A 16,541-nucleotide genomic window follows, 5' to 3' on the forward strand; every position below is an offset into this window, starting at 1 on the left:
AGGACAGCACACTGAGCTAGCATTTTATAGATCCTCATGTGTATTAGGTTGGCAAGACAAACAGACTAAAGAATGCCAAGCCAAATGTTAACTCGTAAGGGAGTTAATTTCCAGCAAACCGAGAGGGGAAACTGAAAGATCAGTTTTCCACCCCCATAGAGACTAGCAGAGGCTTTATAGGGTTTGAATTTGGGAAGGAAGGGATTAAGGGGAAAAGCCTAAGTTCTGAGCAGGGGCTGGGCAGCTATTCTGGGCACTAATGGCTTTGTGGTTTTTCTGGGTTTTTTGTTTGCCTGTTTGTTTGTTTTTTATAAGATCCTGTTTTGTACCAGATGTTCTTATCAGAATGCACTAGCCTTGAGGGAAAGGGAGGGGGTAGGAGGACAGGGTGAGGGAACGGTCAAGGTCAACATGGCTGTGCTCATGCTAAGCTGACTGTGGGGTCTAATAATGTGACCTACTGAGGTAGGTATTACAATTATCCCCACTTTTAAAATGCAGGTACTGTGAAACTCACCTCCTGCAGTGGTGGCTGAGCCAGGACTTGAACCTAAGAGATCAGACTACAGAAGAGAGACACCAGGCTTGGACCTGAACCCCAGATGCCAAACCAGTGTGTTTTTTTATTATTGTCATTGTTGATGGTGTTGTTTGTACCTTTCTATTGATGGAGGTGATCCCACAGAAAACTGAATGGCTGGGAGAGAGTTCGAGAAAGTGGAAACTCATCACCCCACACACACACACACACACACACACATACACACACACCCTTTTCCTGGGTTGTCTGCAGGGCTTGTCTTAAGTGGGGAGAGGCAGTGTCCTCTGTGGCCTCTTGGGGCCTGTAGCTCTGCCTTTCTGATTCAGAGAGAGGACAGGGTCTGTGTCTGCTGGCAGCAAGCCTGGCATGGCGGCTTGTTAGTTCACCTGCACTCTCTCTGCTAGTCAGTTGATTCTTCCAAGGTTGAAACGGGCTCTTGAGACCAGCTGTTGATAAAAGTTTCCATTCTGGCACTTTCTGAGCCAGTAAATGAGCGGCTCTGCTTGGCTCAGTCTCAGTCTGGGGCTCGAGTCAGTGGGTGCCAGGAGGAAAGTGCATCTATGCTGTGATGAGAGGGGATGGCCTTACCTAAGACTGTGGAGGGCATGCTCCCTGGAGCGGGTCACTTAGGACCCTCACAATCAGCCCCTCCTCCTGCCTCTCACCACGGGCTTGTCCTGATACTTCATGCTGCTCCCCTAGGTCTTGCCAGCCTCTCCTCTTCCTGTTAACATTTGGGAAGTCCCTCGGGTCTAACCATGTCCATCAAAAGGTTTCCATGTTGCAGGAAGGATGCTCGCAGGTCTTCCCCAGCTCTGCCTGGACAGGCCATGCAGCCCACACTTCCCAGTTCCTTCCTGATCCACTCCTCGCCACGTCAGAGCCCTTCCCTCACGCTCCTCAGGTCTGCCTCTGGATCCTCTGTGATCCCAGCCTTTCCTTGTTCCTCCTTGGATCTGCAGCTCTTAGACACTGCGAGGACAAAACTCTCTCATGGCCAAAGAACGTGATCCCCAGACTATGCTCTGAGCTTAGTCTCCAGACCTTGCTCCACTTGGGCAAAGACGGGAGTCTTTTTTTCAACCCCTGGAGAAATGCAAATATACCCCTCTACTGCCTCCTCAATTCAACGCTCACCTCTTCCAAAGTAATGTGTCTATTTTTCATGTCACTTCTCTGAACAAAAATCATCAGTTATATTAACTAAGAAACATATGAAGTACCTACTGTGTCCAATGTAGCTCAGAGAGGGGGCCACTTGTGGTCAGGTGCTCTGAGCCATGCAGAGCTGCTACCCAGTCGGACCTGGGACTTCTGATGGTTTGCCACCAGCCAGTGACTCCCAGTTCCATTAGCTCAGTGTTGATGCTCACAGAGGAACAGATGGTCTTTTTTCCTTTTTTGATTCTGATTGGGAAATACATACAAATGCCCCTCTGCATGGAGTTCCTTTAATGCACCTTGGGTTTGTTATAGAGAGTGCAGTGTGGGCACACACAAGGAGACAGCAGCATAAAAGAGAGAGGGACAGTTCCAAGTGGCTTTAAGTCCTAGCATTTTTACTATAGATCTCTAACATAACATGAGAAACAAACTGAAGACAGATTTCCACCTGTAGTCAGTAACCACATTGTTTCTAATGCTAGTATTACTAATTTAACACTGCTGTGTGACTGTTTTGTGACTGAAATCTTTTTAAAAAATGAATAATTAAAACGGTGTCGTTGAGAACCAGGATTTTCAGCATAGGATGAAGCAGAAGAGATGTAAGATGGATGAGGTGAGGTTAAAAACCCTATAATTTATAAATTCATACTATCTATCTCCATCTCCTGGAAGGCTTAGAGACAATGGACAATTCAAAAGCAGTGAAAACCCGTAACACCCAAATTGTGGTCATTACATGTCATTTATCACTAAAAGAAGCCAAAGCTTCTTAGAAAAATGGCTGATTATAGGTCTATGGCTGGAAACGTACAATTTGAGACTAGAACACTTTGTCCTACTAGAAAGCAAGGAAGCGATCACAAAATAATAAGACAGTGTCAGAAAGACTTAGGAGGCAATGTTGAGAGGCTCTCACTTAACTGAAGATGGGACAGTTTAAGCATCAGTAAGTTTAATAACTCTAATGAATAAAACATATCAAATATATTTAAATCCATGATTTCACAATGAAATGTTAAAAAATAATATTAGGAAAACTAATTGTCACTAGTGGAGGATGTTCGTGAACAAACTCACTATTCTGAAAACTAGTATTAAGCAAGCACTTATCATTCTGGCCCTGTATAAACCAGAGTCTGTGAGAGTTAGACAAGCACACGATAGTCATGCCACAGCCTAGCTTGTTAGACAATGAGAACTTTCAGAAACGTTTCAAAAAGTTTTACAGCTAATAGATTATGAAGAAATGACATATGCAGAATATTACTATTTTGCAAACTCCTAATAAATTAATGAATTTAAGGAACAGTTGGTAAGATTCTAGATGAATGTGCTCCTGTCTGAGGTGGTCAGCACCGCCTGTGAAGTACAGTCACTGAATAGTCACACCTATTTTTTTTTTCAAGGCTCTAGATATACCTACTTATATATGGAAAATACATTGACAGAGAGATGTATTTTAAAAACAGATCATGGGGAAACACTCAACAAAATCTATACTTCGAGAAACTCTGTAGGACAAATTTCTAGGTTACTTCTGCAAATAAGTTGGGAGAGACAGACAGAGAGACGTAGAGTTTGAGAAGATAAAGATGAAATGGAAAGTACAAAACTGACTAGATAATTGTTGGTTTTAGGAAATTATTAACAATTTTAGGTGTGGTAATGGTATTGTGATTACGTCTGTAAAATAAGCCTTTGTTGACATTTTTGGAAGAATTGGACAAAACTGAATATGGATAATTTATAAATATTAGTGTTAAATTTCCTAAATGGGACCATGGAAGTGTGGCTGTTGGAGTGTAGAGAACGCCTTTGTCTTAGGAGATAGATGCTGAGGAGTTGAGGGTGAACTGTCCTGACATGTGGAACTTACCTTCAGACGGTTCAGAAAAATGACATGTATCTGCATGTTTTAATTTTTTAATGAGAATTGGGAGGAAATATTCCTATCTTTAGAGATAAATAATAAAATGCTTTCAAATAAAATAGTATGATTTGCTTCAAAATAATATAGGAATGTGTGAGTATATAGTTGAAACAAGATGAGCCAAGAAATTCTACCTTATTTTAAACTCTGATCATGATTGGAGTTGGGTTAATGGAACATTGGAGTTTATTCTACCATTCCCTCTACTTAAGCATATGTGTAGAATTTTTCGTAATAACACATAAAAACAATAAAGACTTTATGAGTGTCTGCTAATATCACACACACACACACACACGCACGCACACACACGGGCTTGTGGTTTGATGAGGAAACGTGATGCAGAAACTATGAGCAGGGCAGACACGGGGCTGCAGGTGGCTGGCTCATCACCAGGGGTAAGAGTTGGGTTCTGAGGGGTGGGCTCCGTTTCAGAGTAGAAGGGCCACAGCAGCTTTTCTTCAGATGGGTTGGATTCTACTGCAACCTGTTCCAGAGCTATTCGTCAGAGACACATCAGCAGGGGCGTCCCTCACCTCTATTCACATTCCATATCAGACCTCACAGACATTCAGGTCTGGGCAGTTATGTCTGAGGCCTGATCGCCCCACTGAGTCCCTCAGGAGATGACCTGCAAGGCCCCTCTCATGACCCATCAAGCTGTGCTGGTGGGATCCTCGGAGCAGGGAGCAGCTAGAGACCCCAGACTCCAGGACAATGTTACAGTCCCAGGGACATGGATCCATGAGCTGTGTTCCTGGAACTCCTCAGCACCTTGGAGAGATGGGCTCCAAACCTGCTCTGCCACCTTGGGAAATTTCATGCTGAGACGAAGGATCCATGCTGTCAGCAGCTGCAGGGACCTGGTGCTCTCAAAAGAGCTGCTCCAGCCAGTGGAGGCGCTTGGGAGAAACTGAGCTGCATTCTCAGAGCTGGTGTGCCTCTCTGCTCCCCTGGGCTGGTCTGAGGGTGACACTGTGGGAGGTAACCATTCAATTTTCACCTAATCAAAAGCTTGGGGGCATGGGCTAAAATATCTGGACAGCAATGAGGCCTTTTGATCCTGCAGACTTCACTGAGGCATAAGGAGTGCAGGAGGGGAAGCCCCTCTCTTCTGGTCTGGGGCAGTGGACAGTACAGTCGCAGTCAGAAAGACTTCCACAGGCAGTCCTTTTTTTGCTGCTAGTGAATGCTTTTGATTGCCCTGGGCTAAACCACCCTAAAATCCCCACTGTAGGCAACACAGGAGCTCAAAATGGCCGTGGCATGAGCTCAGAACCACCCACCGCTCCCAAACCTGGACCATCTGTGAGGCAGGGGACAGGAAGCTTGGTGAGCCTGGGGCTTCTATCTCTGCCAGCCCAGAGCTGGGCACTGTAGAGTTCTGCGTGGGGCACTGGCAGAATGACGATGGGTTCCTCTAGAGGAAGGCTGCTCAGCTGGCTCTATTTGGGAGGATTGAGGACCCCAAATTCTAAGCCATTTAATAATGTGAACAGTGCACCATGCTCTGTGAGGAGCACTCATTACAGGGTCTCATCTCACTTTACATTTTGCATTACCTAAGATTTCAAAACGACACAAAAGGAGAGAGAACAGAATAATTAGTCCCCCTGTATCTATCTCACCCAGCTTCAACAATTATCAACATATTTCTCAATCCTGTTTAACTGATCGTTCTACTTTTCTTTTTCTGAAATATTTGAAAGCAAATCCCCGAATATCATATCCTTTATTATGTAAATATGTCCTTATGTGTTTCTAACTAATAAGGATGTTTCCCCATAAACTCCTTTCCATTATAACACCTGAACATTCAATTGTAATTTATATACAACATCTAATAGCCAGTCCATATCCAACTTTACTGGATTGTCTCGGCAGTGTCTTCCTGCAGTCAGTTTATCTGAGTCAGGATCCAAAGCCCACACTTGCATTTGACCGTCATGCCTCTCAGTGCTCTGTCCCTCTCTAACAGCCCCTTGCCTCCTCTTTTTCTTTGCCATCACTTTGTTGGAAACTCTGTCATGTTCTGTGCAGGAGATCACACATTCTGATTCGGTGGTTTGCTTTCTTTTGCAGTCTTCTAACTTGTTTTTGCAAACCCGTATTTATTTTAAACTGATAATTATGGCTAGAGGAGACTCAGGTTCCCTTTTTAAGGCAAGAACACCACTGTTGTGGTGATAGAAATGTCCTATCTCATCATACCATGAGGCACGTGCTGTCTGCTTATAGCACTTGATGACCCAAAAATTGATCAGTTAAAAAAAAGGAACAGAAAATAAAAATATTGAGCAGCGTGCTCAGTCAGCGTCTGTCTGGTCCCTCCATTATAAAATTCCCATCATTTTTTTTTTCCACGACTGGTTTTAACATATATCAATGGACATAACCTGGATCCCCTATTTTATTTAAAATTTCAAAATGTTTTTAATTCTACCTTTGATTCTGTATTCATAAGCTAGAATTCTTCAAACAGGAGAATTTTTTCTTCTCAACTTCGGCTACTTTGAAATACAAACTTGTATAGTTAAGGCATAATGAAGTTTGTTTTTTTTCCTTTTGTTTTCAAATCTTATATTAATGTGTTGATTTTATAACAACCCATTCTAGTGAACATTTCAAAAAGTTAATTAAGAATTCATGGATTTGTTTATTTGATAACTTGATGCTTTTCAATCTGTTCCAGACATTATTAATTTTATGCCTGAAATGTTACACCTCAGGCCAGTGGCAGTATCTTGGGCAAATGCTTGTGTCTCTGTGACATGACGCTGCAGTCGAGCTCCTCTTTTTTCTTGGCGCAGTCACAGACTGACCCTGTGAAGCCCCTGTCCCGAGCCTGGAAGCCAACATTTCTCAAATGATTTCTGGTCGCTTTGAGTGGAAAATTGCATCCGTAGACCACATTCTGGATATGTCGAGTACATGATCTTATTTAATCTCTACAGTAACTCTGAAATATAGTTATTAGAATTATCTAATATTTTCAATAAATGAAAAATCTGAAGTTCAGAGAGGTCAACAGATTTAGTGAAGGTCCCATAGCTAGATAATGAAGATCTGAGGGGCATTGTAGCCGCTCTGATGGAACACACTCTAACCAGGATGAACCCGTGCGTCCCCTAAGAGTTTGCACTCAGGTGGAGGAGACCTGTGTGGGATGCTTTGAGGGAGGGTGCACTGGTAGGTCCCGTGGCCGTGGGAGTGGCTGCTGAAGTGAACAACACGGAGGGACACCTCGTGGAGACCTCGTGCCTCAGCAGTGAGGGGCCTGAGATGAGGACCTGGCCGCTGTGGTTGGTTGGGGAGGTCACCCTCGGAAGCAGGTGTGCGGGAACAGAAGAGGAAGGCAGAAAAAGATGCACACCTGAGTGCTTCTCCAAAAGGAAAGAAAGCATGTGCCCTGTCGGTATGTGAACGCTCATGGCAGCTCTACTCTCAACAGGACGGCTTGGAAATGACCCAAATACTCACGAACGGGTAAATGGTTAAAAAAAAAATGATATGTTTGCACTCAGCAATAAAAAAAGGAATGAACTGTTACACAAAACAACATGGATGAATCCCAAAAACATTATATTGGGATTCATGAACTAAATAGTTTGTACTGTTTGGTTTGTTAGCGTAAAATTCTAGAATTTGAAAAACTGTAATGAGAGAAAACAAATCAGTGGTTATGTGCAGCAGGGATAGAGTAGAGATAAATGGGCTGCAAAGGGCATGGGGAAGCTTTTTAGGGTGATGAACGTCCTACAGCCGGGGTTGGTTGCACAGGGTGTGCACTTATCAAGCCACATCCCATCACATGCGTAAAAAGGTGCAGGCAGTTAGATGTAAGTTACTAACTGTAGCTGGTTTTAAAAAGCCAATCCAGAGGGCGTCCTAATGAGGGCTGCCACAGACAGTGGGGTCTTCTCTGCAGGAGCCCCCGGGAAGCTTAGCAATGCCTCCCAGGACTGCTAATCTGAGGGACGGGAGGCAGGGACATTTGCACGCTGGCTGCTGTTGCCCCTGGGTGAGGGTTGTCCCAGGAGGTGTCAAATTCCTGCACTTCTGAGCTGAATCTACCTGTTTTTACCATTAACCCTGGCAAACCTGAGACTTGGCACTGAGCCTTTCTCATGTCCCTAGCCCAACACATTGTGGGAACACGTAGGAATTAGTGATGATGACATCCATAACACAGGCGATAGCAGTGACTGACCCTACTGGTCACTCCTGCTCTCTGCAGCAGCTCCTCTTTCTGGAGGCAGCATGGTAGGGAACTGTCAGGTGAGGTTCATATTTTCAAACTTGTGCATCAAGTTTCCACTTTTGCTTCCTGTGAGTTAGATGAATTGCCCAAGTTTTCTGAAAGAGCACTGTCAAGTGAGGAGTGGAATTTAAACATATTGTAACAACACATGATAAAAATTGCTCTTGTGTTCTTGATTTGGAATATCTGCATTATCGATATTTAAGAGATACATTCTGCCTCATTAAATAATCAAAGCTAATTTTAAAATGACTTGCCATTTTTTTCCCATTAATATTCTTAGATTAAAAGATTTGTAAATATCCATGGTCCATTAACCTGCACTCAACACTCACCAGCTACTCACAGGGATGTCACCATGACTTGGATGGTGTGCCTCTAATTTGCCCTGCTAGCCTGCAGTCTCTATGCTTTTGTCACTCTAGTGTCTTAATTTAATTTAATTTGTTTTTTGAAGCACATCCTATTCCTGTGTTATGGTATTTCTGGATTATTAGTAAACATGGCTTTTTGGGGCAGTGACTCTCAGCTGATTCTCCTAGACGAGTACTGTAGAGTACATGGTAGGGGCACTTTCCCATTCTGCTATAATTGTTATATGCATTTCATCTAAATACTTATAACCCTACAATATAATATTGAAATTTTTGCTGTGAGCAGTCAGATGTATTCTAAAGAAATTAAGAGGAAAAATAATCTTTTTTAAACCCACATATTTATTATTTCAGGTGGTTACCACGTTTTAAGAGAAATGTTTAAAAACCATAAAACTTTTGGTTGAGAGCGACCAGGCTGCAGGATGTGAATAAAATGTCAGTAGCTGAGGAAAGCAGGGAACTCGCCTGTTATTAATATCACAGGTTAAAATTCTTAGGGTCACATTACCTTGCTGGCTGGTCCGAGAAGCTTGGCTCCTAAGCTCAGGAGAAGAGTCTTGGTGGACAGGGAGGGATGGGCAGTGGGGTCGCTGATTCTTCCTTGGCCACCAATGCTCGTGGACTGAAGGATGTTGGGATGGTCCTGATGAGGAGTTGAGGCCAAGCAGCTCGAATCCAACTGGCCTTACCAAGTTTAGGACCCCCATCCTTTGATTCCAGGCACTGGCTCTGCCTGGCCTAGACTCTGGGTCCTCTCTCCCTCCAGGACTCACCTTCAGATCCTACTTTCCCACTGCACCCAGCCTGGTCAAGCCTGGCCTGAGGCAGGGAGAAGTTTTAATTTCATTAAAATAATTGTTTACTTTTCAGTGCACAAGTATTACACGTATATATACCCCTTGTAGAAAATAAATGAAATACAGATAAGCAAACAGAAGAAGACATAAATCATCCATAATTCTCCCCACCCCATGAATAATCATTCTGAACGCCCCTTGTCTGTGAATTTTTCTCATGATGTCGTAGGACTTAAAGTCTTGTGGTCAAATAAATTTGTCAAATCCTACATGATAAGGATTTTGGGGAGCCCTGTTATGAAGAAACCAGTTTCATCTTGTCCCCCAACTCATTGACTGCAGAGGCCATTACTCCCCAGCAAAGACTGTTGACCAGAACTCTTCTGCACAACCCTCTTTGTGAAATGCTGGAACACACCTGAACAAATTAGAAACCCAGGAGATGTGCCCTGTGAGGAAAGCGTCCCTGTGTCCACTTGCTTTCTCTCAAAGACTTCTCCCTAATTGTTGCTGGTGCCCAGTTCTGGCTTTCAGGAAGGTTTCCCTCCATTGATTAAACTCAGCTCAGTGAGAATCTCCTGGGACATTTTAAAGAAAGGCTTAACGGAAGGCTGGGAGAAAATAAGAAGGACATGAAGAGGTGGCCAGAGACGGTGGAATGAGGTCCCTCTCCCAGGCTTGCTCATCTTTCCCGAGGCATTCCCAACTTCCCTCTGTGAGAAATAACTTGCTGAGCCCTGACAGCCCTGTGTTGTGCCTCAGGCTAGCCTGGATTCTCCAGGACGTGGAGCCAGAGAGACAAGCCCTGGACACACAGGCGGCTTTCTTCAGTCAGAGCTGGTGCCTGGAGCTGTGTGCCCCTCAGAGACCTGGGTCTATGAGATATGGGAGCATGTGTGTGGGGACCCACAGTCGCCTGTGGCAACAGCTCATGCTGCCAAGAAACGCTTCTCAGTGGCAAGTCAATAGCTAAGCCACCATCTGTGAAATTCGAGGTGTGTTAAAGTCAGTTTGATGTTTCAGCCCCTCCAGATTCCTCTCCTGACTGCATGGCTCCACCTTCTGGCTGTTGCTCAGGGCTGTCTGGAAGCTCCCGCCTCTGCACTCAGGGAGGTCTTTCCACTCGCACCCCTCGTCTCCCTCAACCCCAGGTCCTAGCCAGCTGCCAGGAGCAGAGATGGGGCCTCCCCTCCGCAGAGATCGCTCAGCACATCTCCTTTTATTTCTCTTCTACTGGTCTCTTCTCATTGTTGGTTTTCTTCAGAATTTCTCGTACTTTCCTCTGCTCCTTCTCATTTTATTCCTCCCAAATGTCTGCTGCTTCAGATGGCACTGAACACTCTGCTCATGCATAAAAGCATGGGGTTTGAGTAGAGGATTTTTAAGGTTGCTCCCACTCCAAGGGGTTGGTGTGGACACCGGCTGTACCCTGCATCTGACCTCCGCCACAGTTTAGCCACGTGGCCTTAGTGAAGTCACTTGCCCTCTCTGGGTTATAGCTTTACTCATTTATCCAATGCTGAGGTCAGATTGGAGGTCTCCCAAGGTTATTTCCTGGTGTAAAATTGGATTCCACTATCTTGCAAGTTTCTAGAGTGTTCTCCCTGTGTGTGAACGAGCACAGGGGTAGGGAGGAGTGGGGGCAGTGTGAGGACTGGCTTCAGTGCAAACACACAACAGTTATTCAATCCTTCCCACAGGTCCTGCTCATGAGCTGGTGTGTACTGCACAGTCCATCTCAGGTATATTTTAAACGGCATGTAGTTGACACACAGTGCAATAAAGATGAGCTCCAGATCTCTTCCTCTAAGCAAATTCAATGCTATGGATGCTTCCTGAGTCCCAAGGTGCTCTGGACCCAGTGCTAGATCTGACCAGATTGGGGCTTGAAACATTAGGGGGCTGGGGGCAGGGATTGGAGCCTGCACTGCTCAGATTTTTAAAGGAGAGACTGTACGGCCTGCTCTGCCAGGGAAGGGCACGGCCCAGCCACTGAGTCTCCTACATCCCCAAGCTGAGAATGCCCCCACTTCTGCATGGACAGTCACGAGATTGTTCATTTCTGTCATAGAAATGAAAAGCTGGGTTCTTCAGAATCCTTGACCTCCAGAATGTTGGCCTCCCAGTCCCATCTGCTGCTGACGGTAACTGGTAACCAGGCTCTTCACTCCCCAAATCACTCTCTGCTCACCTCAGCTCTTCTGAGTTCTGATTCAGTATGGAATCAGCATGCCTTTGAATGTTAGAATCTGGCCTGAAGTTGTGTCCTCATCATTCAGCTTTTCAGAGGAAGAATTACTTCATTTCTGCACGGCACAAGTCAATAGCTGTTCCCGCCAGGCATGACCTGTAGGTTCAGGAGACAGGAGCAGCTCTGCATACCTCAGAGGAGATGGGGCTCGGGCACTCTGCCTCTGCCTCAGCTTGCCCTCAAATCTCTCACGGCCATTGGCACGAAATGCTTCTTGCAGCCAATTCATCAGAATGAATGGTTATTAGAAAAACATTTCAATAATCACGTAACATGGCAACTCACCAAAGATGGGAGATGATGTTTAGAGAAGTGGTGCGTGGTCAACCTTTGGGTGCAGGCAGACCTTGTAGGTCTCCACTGAAAGTGAGCCACAGCACAGGTGTTCAGCAGGTGCCTGTGCAGTGGGCCAGGGAAGGCTTTGCCCAAGCCCAAGCACAGGCTCCCCTCTCTGTGGCTGAGCCGGCCAGCACGCTGCTGAATGCTGACCTGTCATCTAGCAGAGACGATGCTGGATGTGTAGTAAGGAAACATAAGGAGGTTTGATAAAGAAACTTAAGCTGGAGAACAAAGGGAAAAAATGCTAGCCAAGTGTGAAGGTTAATTCTAAGTGTCAACATGATTAGATTAAGGGGTGCCGAGAAACCTAGTAAAGCTATCTTTTTAGGTGTTTTCATGAGGGTGTTTCCAGAAGAGATTAACAGGAAAGCCTGAGTGCACTGGGTGGGAAAGATCCACCCACAATATATGCAGGCACCATCCAATCCACTGGGGGCCCAAGAGAACAAAAAATATATAAAAGAGAGAAAAAAATGGCAAATCACTCTATCTGTTGCAGCTAGGATACACTATTCTATCCTGTCTGTGGACATCAGAGCTCGAGATTCCTCAGCTTTTGGATTCCAGGACTTACACCAATGGACACCATCAGCTTCCCTGGTTTTGAGGCCTTCAGACTTGGACCAAGCCGTGCTACCAGCATCCAGTTTATAGATGGCCTATCGTGAGACTCCTCTTCACGATCATGTGAGCTATTCCCCTAATAAGTCTTCTCTCATATATTTGTAACATATCCTATTGGTTCTGTCTCTCTGGAGAACCCTGACTAATATAGCAAGGCAGGTATGACTCCAGATCCCTGCTCAAATAAACAGGAATCCCACTAATCCTCACTTTCAACAATACCAAGACCCCTAATCTCACCTGTGGATGTCTTTCTGAGGAATGAGTTTGCTGAAGCTTAATGTGCAACATTCACGTCTCCCAACTATTTTCCCCCAGTGTAGAAGATAAACCAACAGGATACATTTATTGCAAAAATCATTATAACTTTGCATTGGTGATATATTTTTTTTTTTCAGAAATTGATTGTCATCATTGGGTTTTATTTAAGTAAATACTAAAATTTGCTTGCTTTGGAAGGTACACTACTGACAGCTGGGGCAGGAGGTTCCACCTCCTGGGTCATGCTAGGTGCTGGGGAAGGGGACTGAGTGCTGCCTGCAAATCCTTGTCTCCCTCCCCTCCTGTGCCTCTGGCAGTTAGGATGCAGGCGCGGCTTTCTGCTATTCACCCATTCCTCTCCTCTGACTGCTCTGTGTGCCCGAGGAGGCCGGCAGAGGATGCAGCTGGTGTGAAGGACACTTGCCTTCAGGAGAACCATCATGTGTGTCTGCCCCTTGATGCTGCAGCCACTTCCAGAGGGACACAGGTGTTACTGTCATTCCCTTTGAACGCTGGGCTTGGCAGAACCGAGTGTGGGATGGAGGCCCTGGCAGTGTGCCCGTCTGTCCCCGCAGAGACAGAGAACACGTGGAGGAGCAGCTGCAGTTGCACATCCTCCCGCTGCCGCTGCCAGCATGAAAGCCAGGCCCTTCTTCATCTCCCTGCCTGCCAGTCTCCTGCCCCGTCATGCGACCATCCCCACTTACGTTCAAACCTGCCTCTCGTCTTTATGACAATAATGTCCTTCCCAGTGTCTGCGCACATTTTAGAGAATTGTTACCCTCTAAATAGAATATGAAAGGCATAACTTGTTTATCTGAATACTGGGGGTTTTTTTTCTTGTAAATCTAATAGGCACGCCCAGTATCTACCCCTTGGAGGCTCTGGCCTGCTTATTCATCAGGTTACCCTTGGGCTCCAGTGGTGCGGCCCTGCATCCTTCCCTCCCTGCCTGCTCAGGAGGGTGCAGATGGGGGAGGCAGAGGGCTGGGCTTGTTTGTCATAAGTCTCTACATGGGATTATGGGGTAGGATCCAGTAACCACTAAGACTCCCTTCACCTCTACATATCCTCTCTGTTCATGCCGTCTCTGTTAATGCTGCTATGAAGGTATTTTGTCCCAGAGATAGGAATATACAATTTCCTTCTTGTTTTTCCTACCACTCCTCATGAGTTCTCTAGAGTAAATGTAGGCACAAGTTAACAGTAGCAGATGAAATTAAAGCAACATTTTGTCATGAGCTGGAGCTTTTCTTGCAAGCCCTGATTCAGAAGGACAGGACAGAATGCAAAGAGAATTCTTATTTTCTGGACTGAAGAGCTTAGCCTAGGCCAGAGGCTATGTAGCTTTCTGCTGTCCTTTCCAACAGTGGACTCAGACTTTGTCACCAGACAGACTCACTGCTTATGTACTTTTCATTTGGGATTTTTTTCTTTTTTTAAATCATCCTTGATTATACCCTCAGAATCAGAGAATTATGAGGAATTTTAGGGATATTTGAGAGTGGACCTGTAGCTGTAAACATTAGCCATGCACTTGGAGCCACCTGGGGAGCTAAAACAAAACAAAATGAAGTGGAGTGCCTGATCCATGTCAGAAATTCTGCTTAACTTGTCTGGGGCACAGCTTGCTGCTCACCACTGGTGATTCTATTTTGAAGCCAAGCTTGAGAACCTTCTAGACTACTCTAGAATCTCCCATGAAACATTTTAACTATCCTGCGGCTCAGGACCTTCTTCAGGCCCACAAGTTCCAATTTCTGGTGGTGAGGCCAGCACACTTGTGTTTTATTAAAAACTTCATCAGTGAATCTGATGCAACCCGCAGGTGAAGATCATCTGATTCAAGCTAAAATCTTTATTTTATTTAAGTGAAAACTGAGACTCAGAAAGGGAAAGTGTGTTACACAATATGTCTTACGCAGTAACCAAATGAATTGGTTATTGCACAAGAGAGGCAGAGGAATTTGAATTTTTCAATATAAATTTTCAGCCATATGCCTCAGGGATTATTTAGCTTGAAGAAAGAGGCCATAAACCCAGGCGATCATGGAAAGGAAAGTAGGAGGGGCAGGGCCTGATGCTTCAGCGCAGCGCTTCTGTAGCTGTGCTTGGTGCGGTATCTAAAGGACTGATTCCCTTCTGGCTTTTTTCTTTTTGTAATTAAAGAAATAAATTCTGTGTATTAATTAATGCTTACTGTTTACTATGTACGAATCTAAAGGGCAGGAGCTTGAAGAGTAATGAAGTCTATTTGGGAAAGCGTTTCAGCAATGGTTGTCCAAAATAAAAGCTACAAACACAAAGACCGAATAATCCACCATGAAAAGCGAGCACTGCATGGAACAAAGTTTGGGCGTACGAATGATTTCAGAACTAGGGCTTTTTCATTCTCTGGCACGTGAGACTGTCCACAAAGGCTGGAAAGACATAGGAGAAGACTCGTGGTATGAACAAACCCTCAGGGGATGAGGGCAGAGGAGGAGCCAGAAGAGGGAGCAGGACGGAGCGCCCTCCCAGGACTGCCAGCTTGAGAGGCTGCAAGGAGGCAGCCAGCGGCAGGAGCACTGTGTGCAGACATCACGCCCAGTACAAATGCCAGGCTTACACTGCACCCACACACAATGATGACGTTATTTTCCCCCATTGCTAATTAGAAATGATAAAATACAATGAAACAGAAGTTACTTAATGTGTAATTATTCAGTCAGCAATTTTCAAATCATAAATATGGATTGCTCTGAGTTATCACATTGAAGTCATCTGGAATAGAGCACCAAATGCAAAAGTGATTAACACATCCATGCACTGAGACTCTCTGAAATGTCTGTTGTTCTTTCTTTAATAATGACTGTTGCAGCCAGGTGTAGGTCGTGATGGTCATTGGTAGTGATCAGCATTGGTAGTGATGGTCCTGCTCCGTTCCCTGTTTCCTGATTCTTTGCTCACCCACAGACTGAGAGGTTGAGAAAGGTTAGCAAGGTCTTCTCAGATGAGCCCTCTAGACCTGAGACCAATGCTACCCTGACACAGAACTGGCATTCTGTTTGAGGAGTCAGAGGGCAAATGAGCCAGGCAAAAGTGAAGTCTGGGGCTCTGCAAAACACTTCAGGAAGACTCCCACCCCCCAGCTCCCCTGGGTGATCTCCCCCGACCAGGCATTAGACCTCCCTGCACGACAGTGCCCAGAGCTGCACCTGCCGCTTTCCTCTGGCTGCAGACTGCGTGACAGCCTCCCCAGAACAGCTCATGGGGTATCCCAAGCTTAAAGCACACGGACATAAACCCTGCTGTGTGCTCTCTTTCTTCCACTGACCTGCTCTTACCTCAGATTTATCTCAGAAAATAACACCAAGCCAGAATGTAAGAGCTGAAGCCACAAACTGCCCATCAGAAATCTGAGAGTCATTTTGACACCTCTTTCCCTTCCTTCTCACATCCAATCCATAAGTAATTCCCACCATTTCTACCCCCAAGTTTCTATCTCCAGTCTCTGCAGCTCTCCCTTCACAGACACTGTCAGGACCTACACCATGGTCATCTCTCACCCACGTATTACAACTTTCCTGATTCTGCTCATGCCTCCCTCTGATTCATTCTCCGTATTAAATCCAGAGTGACCTTTAAAAATTTCTATGAGATGCCATTTACTTTTCTGCTTCAGACTTGTCAGTAGCTTCCTGCTGCATTTCACGGAGCCCTAGATCCCCGACCTGGGAAACGTGGCCCGCAGTGGCATGGCCACTGCCTGCCTCCGCTGTGGCCTTCAGCCGTAGCGGCCTTCTCCGGGCTTCCTGAAGATTCAGCTCTCTCCTGCTGCAGGGACTTGAAACGTGCCATCCTCTCCACCGGATCTGCCCCTCGTCCTTCCCTTCCCCTGGCTTTTCTTTCTCATGTTTTTGGCCCTCGGGTGGCAGGTCACCTCCTGGAGTCACCACTTCCACCCCCAGTCAAAGCAGCACACTCTTCTTTCCTACAGCACCCAGACGTGGA

Source organism: Cynocephalus volans, chromosome 4, assembly GCF_027409185.1.
Source record: "Cynocephalus volans isolate mCynVol1 chromosome 4, mCynVol1.pri, whole genome shotgun sequence".
Lineage (NCBI taxonomy): Eukaryota > Metazoa > Chordata > Mammalia > Dermoptera > Cynocephalidae > Cynocephalus > Cynocephalus volans.